Source organism: Macrotis lagotis, chromosome 5, assembly GCF_037893015.1.
Source record: "Macrotis lagotis isolate mMagLag1 chromosome 5, bilby.v1.9.chrom.fasta, whole genome shotgun sequence".
Taxonomy (NCBI): Eukaryota; Metazoa; Chordata; class Mammalia; order Peramelemorphia; family Peramelidae; genus Macrotis; species Macrotis lagotis.
This window is the reverse complement of record NC_133662.1, coordinates 24,857,928-24,864,719: the sequence shown is the minus strand read 5'-3', so window position 1 is coordinate 24,864,719 and position 6,792 is coordinate 24,857,928.

Sequence of the window (6,792 nt, the reverse complement as noted above, 5' to 3'; positions counted from 1 at the left end):
ACCAAGAGGCGCCTTCAATCCTTTCCTTGTAGAGTTCTTAAATTGGAAAGTCATTAATCAGTAAAATGAATGAGTATAAAATGGACCCTGTCTTTGAGCCATCTGTAGCCCACAGCTATTAGCACAGGGCTTCACCTACAGAAGTACTTGTTGGTTAAAGGAATGAAAAATATAAAATTCCATTAAGTCCATATTTGGGAATGATCTTGTTTGAGTTTTACAATTTTTCTGTGAAACTTGGCTCAAGGGAACCTAATCTTCTTCTATCTCTCTCTCTCTCTCTACAACTGAAAAACCATCAAAGAACATACACAGAAGTACCAAAGATGTAGGGAAGTAGAGCTAATGATGAACTGTCGTGCGTCTTCTAGGAAAGATAACAAATATGAACTAATCTCCTGCAAAAAAGGGGGGAGAGAACCAGAAAAGAGCAATGACCACCACCAATTGAAGACCACTGGCCATTTATGGGAGCAGGTTTGGTAGCCTAGGTGTAGCAACAAAATAACCTATGGAAAAATAGGAGTACCGTATGCAAAGTAGATCAAATCAAATTGCCACCATCTTACATCTTAAATTCTGAATTTTCTCCTTTTCTCCCACCCTAATCCCTGCTATTGAGAAACCAAGTTAGACTGCCATCAACTTGACTACCATTTCCCATCAAGTCCCAGGGAAGATAACCAAGGGTCTTTAGCCCAAGAGTCCCAGGAATAGCAATGTTCTCTGAAAGCCTTTTGGAAAGGGGGCCAGTTATGTTTTCATTAATCAAGAATGAAAGTTGGAGGCTCAAAGACAATCAGATACCATCTTAGTTCTGACCATAAATGAAACCAAACAGTGGTACAGTGGTATTATTCCTATGACATACTGGGCAACTTCTGGGAAACCAAAGTCTTTGGGTTCCAATGGGAATATAGTATATACTGATGATTAGCTCATTGAGAGACATAAGCCCTATTGTTGCAAATTTGTCACCAGATAATCACATGCTGGTGCTTTGCCTGGTGTATTGGATTCCAAAGTACCTCACTGATAGGGATAGATATCCCTTTCATATCCACAAGGCCAAGGACTACTATAGCTTCCAGATATCATTAGTAGATCTGTTTCCTTTCAAATCAGGTCAGGAAATGATATGGTTCTGGACATGGTTGTGAGAAGGATGTTTTGCACAACAGTCCATTCGCTATAATTAACATAATGTGCAAGTCATATCATCATGAATGTGACATGATCCACTTTAATTACAAAGCACAAACATCATACAACCAACACCAACCACAGAAGTACCACTAAAGAATTAGCAAGTCAAAAAGTCCAAGGCATAGCAGCACTTAAACCCTCACACAAAGATTACCTACCCTTCTTTGATGCTTTAAATAAGAAAGCAATTTTCATGCAGAAATATCAAAGAAACTGAACCTATCTCTCTCTGTAGATGCTTCAGCCCCTGAGTCCTCCATCAATATGGCTACTAACAGCAATTTACTGATGGCCTACTAAAGTCCTTGGTAAATAAATGAGTTAATGCTAAATGAGTTTATCATGGTATATTCAATCTTAGTGAAATGCTATAATTTCATCTACTGGGGGGTTGATGATTCTCTTGAGTTCAGGAGATCTGAGCAACAGTGGGCTAAGCTAAGTCTGAGATCCCAGGAGTTGCCTCCAGAAGGGAAAACTGCCTAGATTGGACATAGATCAGGTCAAAATCATTCCTATAAATAACCACTTTACTTTACTTTTAGTTATGAAGGAAGAAAGGAAAAAAAAGTGAATTAAAAATGGAAGAAAGGAAGGAAGAAAAGAAGGAAGCAAAGAAATAAAGAAAAAGGAAAGGAATGAAGAAGGAGAAGAGGTAGAGAACATTTTCTAATTGACCTTTACTTAGAATGAGTCATCTAATTTCCCTAGGTCTCAATTTCTTCATCAAATAATAATAATTTAAAAATAAAAATAAAACAATAACAACAAAAAACTGAGCAATCATATGATACAGTAATTTGCAATGGATAGAGAGAACTGGGTCTAGAATCAGAAAGACCAGAGTTTAAATTCAAATTCAAGCCATGTGATCCAGGGCAAATCACTTAATCTCTCTCTACTTCTCTTTCCCCATTTTATAAAATAAAGATAAAAATGATACCACTCTCCCAAAGTTATTTAAAGTACTATGCAAAAGCTAGCTATTATTATGTTTCAGGTATAGACAGACAGTCCTCTCATTAGCCTGTGTGTTAATAAATACAAAGCAAGATCCCACCAGTCAGAGCTCTGTGGCTATTCTGGGCAACTAAGAGCTCAGGGCTTTAGTATAGGCCAGAAATATCCATGACAGATATAAACACTCTTTTCCATTACACTGAAAACATGATAATTCTCACAGAATGGATGAAGATGATTTGGAATTTAGGGAGATAAGAACTTCAAATATAGAAAGGCACATATTCAAGCAAGTCTCAGTTTTCTCATCTGTAAAATAAAATAGAAGCTGTATTCAATTACCTCTAAGATTCCTTCTACCTAAATCTAAGATCCTAGGTGACTACCATTAGCTAAAAGTTCACTTCATAGCTCTGGGCCAATTTTTCACACTCCAACTGAACAAGGATGACTGTCCATTGGCAAAATTATGACTTAAACATTGTATTGCTTCTAACAGGAAGGGATATAACCACAAAAGAATCTATCTGTTAAGTGGGAATTAAACTATTGAAATGGTGAAATTAAAACTTATTAATGGCTTGCTTAGAAAGTAAATGAAGGGGGGCGGCTAGGTGATGTAGTGGATAAAGCACCAGCCTTGGAGTCAGGAGTACCTGGGTTCAAATCAAGTCCCAGACACTTAATAATTACCTAGCTGTGTGGCCTTAGGCAAGCCACTTAACCCCATTTGCCTTCCAAAAAAAAAAACATAAGAAAGTAAATGAAGGGGGGGTGAAGCCAAGATGGCAGCATGAAGGCAGTATTTCCAAGGAACTCCTTCCCTCCAAAACTCCAAAAGCTGTCAAATTATGACTCTAGCCAAAATTTAAAGGGGCAGAACTCACAGAAAGACTGAGTGATACATTTTCCCAGTCCAAGATAACTTAGAAGTTCTGTAGGAAAGGTATGTTTCACCAGGACTGGGAGTTGGAAAAAGCCCAGGTCACAGCACAGCCCTGGAACAGCTTGAAGGGGCAGGGAGAGAATTCTGCTACACCAGAATAAATGTGGAGTGAGGGAGCACAAACCACAGAACCTGCAATGAGAATCTGGAGAAAGCAGCCTGTACCTCCAAAGCACAGCCCACAGATGGTATGAGGATCAGGGAAGACTGCAGAAATTTCTCTGCTCTCTCTCAGGGTAGGACTCAGCTGTTTGCCCACACTCAGATCCAGGTTGCAGTTTGGGCTTCCATACTAAGATAGCTGAGCAGGACTCCTCCTTATAGCTCCAGGGCAGAGGGAAGTGCTGTGCTATACATATGAAAGCACAGGTAAGAGAACATAAGACCTTGGAGGAACAAAGGTTCCAGGGGGATGTGCCCCCCCCCAACCCCAAATCCTTGGAAGTGCTGTAAATTAGGCTTGGGCTGAGGAAATGAGTAAACAACAGAGAAAGAAGAATCTGACCATAAAGAATTACTTTAGCCCCATGGAAGATCAAAACACATGCCCAGATGATGATAAAATCGAAGCTTCCATATCCAAAACCTCCAAGAGAAATAGAAAATGGGCTCAGACCATGGATGAGTTCAAAAAAGATTTTGAAAAGCAATTAAGAGAGGTAGAGAGAAAATTGGGAGGAGAAATGAGAGCAATGCAGAAAAATCATGCAAACCAAATCAGCAGCTTAGTGAAAGAAATATAAAGAAATACTGAAGAAAATAATATGTTAAAACCAGTTTAGGCCAAATGGAAAAAAGCAAATCAAAAGGTAAATGAGGAGAAGAATGCCTTAAAAAGCAGAACTAGCCAGCTGGAAAAAGAGATAAAAAAGCTCTTTGAAGAAAATAACTCCTTCAAATGCAGAATGGAACTAAACGAAGCTGATGATTTTGCAAGAAATCAGGAAGAAATAAAACTCTTCCAAAAAAAAGCCAGAAATTAGAGAAAATGTGAAATATCTCATTGGAAAAACAACCAACCCTCACAAAACAGACCCAGAAGAAATAATTTTAAAATTATTGGGCTACCTGAAAGCCACAAACAGGAAAATAGCCTAGACTTCATTCTTCAAGAAATAATATAGCAAGATTGCCCTGAGATCCTAGAACCAAAGGGTAAAATAGAAATTGAGGGAATTCAACATCACCTCCTGAAAGAGATCCCCAAAGAAAAACTTCTACAAATATTGTAGCCAAATTCCAAACCTCCCAAATTAAAGAGAAAATTCTAAAAGCTGGGGCAGCTAGGTGGCACAGTGGATAAAGCACCGGCCCTGGAGTCAGGAGTACCTAGGTTCAAATCTGGTCTCAAATACTTAATAATTACCTAGCTATGTGGCCTTGAACAAGACACTTAACCCCATTTGCCTTGCAAAAACCTAAAAAAAAATGTTAAAGCTGCCAGAAACAAACAATTCAACTACCATGGCTCTGTAGTCAGGATTACACAGGATCTGGCAGCATTTACATTAAAGACTCATAGAGATTGTAATATGATATTCTGGAAGGCAAAAGATCTCGGTTTACAATGAGAATCAACTACCCAGAAAAAGTGAACATCCTCTTTCAGGGGAAAAGATGGACTTTCAGGTGAAATAGGAGACTTTCAAACTTTCCTATTGAAATAACCAGAGCTGAACAGAAAGTTTGATCTCCAAGTATAGGACTTGGGTGAACCATAAAGGGGGTGGATGAGAAGGACTAACTATGAGGACCTTAATCATGTTGAACTGCTTGTATTCCTGCATGGGAAGAAGGTACTGATAACTTATATGAACTTTCTCATTTATACGAGCTGTTAGAAGGAGCATATATAGACAGGACACAGAAAGGAGTAGAATATAATGGTATAGTATAGTAAAAAGATGGAATCAATGGATGATAAAGGAAAAGTACTGGGAGGAAAAGAAAGGAGATGAAGAAGAAGAAGCTAAGAAATTTCACATAAGAGTCAAGAAAAAGCTTTTTCAATGGAGTGGAAAGGGGGAAGTCAAGGGGGAAGGAGTGAGCCTTCATTCTCATCAGACATGGCTCAGATTAGAAATAACAAACACACTTAATAGGGTATAGAAATCTATCTTACCCTAGAGAAAAATGAGAAGAAAGAGATGGGATAAGGGGAAATAGGGGAGGAGGGAAGGGGGAGTAGGTGATAGAAGAGAGGGAAGATTGAGGGAGAGGGTACTCAGATACACCACACTTTTGGATAGGGCCAGGATGAAAGGAGAGAGAATATAGAATAAATGAGAGTGGGGAGGAATAGAGTAGAGGGAAATACAGCTAGTAATAGCAACTGTGGAAAAAATATTGAAGCAACTTCTCTGGTGGACTTATAATAAAGAAAGCAACTCACCCCAGTGTCAGAGCCATTGGAATCTGAACACAGACTGAAGTATAATTTTTTTTTCTCTCTCTCTCACTATTATTGAGGTTTCTCATCTTCTTAAGGGGGGGTTATGTTTACTCTTATAACAAAATTATTATAATAATAGTGATAATAAATTAAAGTTCACTTGCAAAAAAATTAAATGAAAACTGCCTATTGTCCAGGCTATATTAACTACAATACACAGATAGGTAGACAATCTGTAGAACTCATCTTTTAATTTTAAAAAATTGTATATATATATATTTATATATATATATATATATATATATATGCATATGCCTGTAGATAGTAAGGTATACGTGTGTATCTAGGCCTTATCACTTGCATAAATGAATGATCAGTGCAAAAATTGGCACAAATGGTGAATGACTTTGGTCTAGATTTTAACAGGATGAGTAGAGATGAAAACATAGGGTTCTTTTAAAATATTGCAAGATGATCATGAGTCATCAAGCATAACAATCTAGAAAGAGTATAAAAATGAGTTTCTCCCATAGGGCAACACAGTATAAGAGGATGCAAGTGAAGGAATAAACAAAAGAGATTAGGAAAGAGAACAGGATCAGGAAGTATAATCATAGAAATAGCAGATCAAAAAAGAAGATGGACTGAGCTCAGTAGCCTTGAGAGCCTTTCATGATGACTCTAGATATTGAGGATCAAAAAAAGGTTCTAGATCAGTGTTGCTTTACCTAGGGTATTTCTAACACCCAACTTGCCGATTCAAAGTCTAGTACTCTTTAAAATCATAGATTTAGTGATGGAAGGGACTTTAGAAGATATAGTTTCTAACTTTCTCATTTGACAAATAAAGAAACTGTAGTCCTGAAAGTTTTTGTGATTACTTGAACAAGGTCACATAAGTAGTAAGTAGTGGATTTGGTTATTGAACCAAGGTCCATTGACTCCAATGCTCTTATCCACTGTATACTACCCTGCCTCTCCAGAATAATGCCCTGTAATCATTTGTTGCTTGTAATGGAACTAAAATAATTTCCAAAATTTAGCAGATCTGCAGAAAATTAAACTATCATTTCAAAATTTTGAAGATCAGGTAAGAAGGAACCACAGAAAAGGGTAGAAATTCAGAAGCTGTGACTCAGACAAAGAGAACATTGCAGCCTTGATCTGTGGGTGTCCTTTGGAGATTACTGGAATGAGAGATATGATCAGGCCTTCAAGGACCTAATTAACTGCCTCACCCATGCACCAGTGTTTGCCATGACCCATGAAAGTAAGGTTGTATTAATTA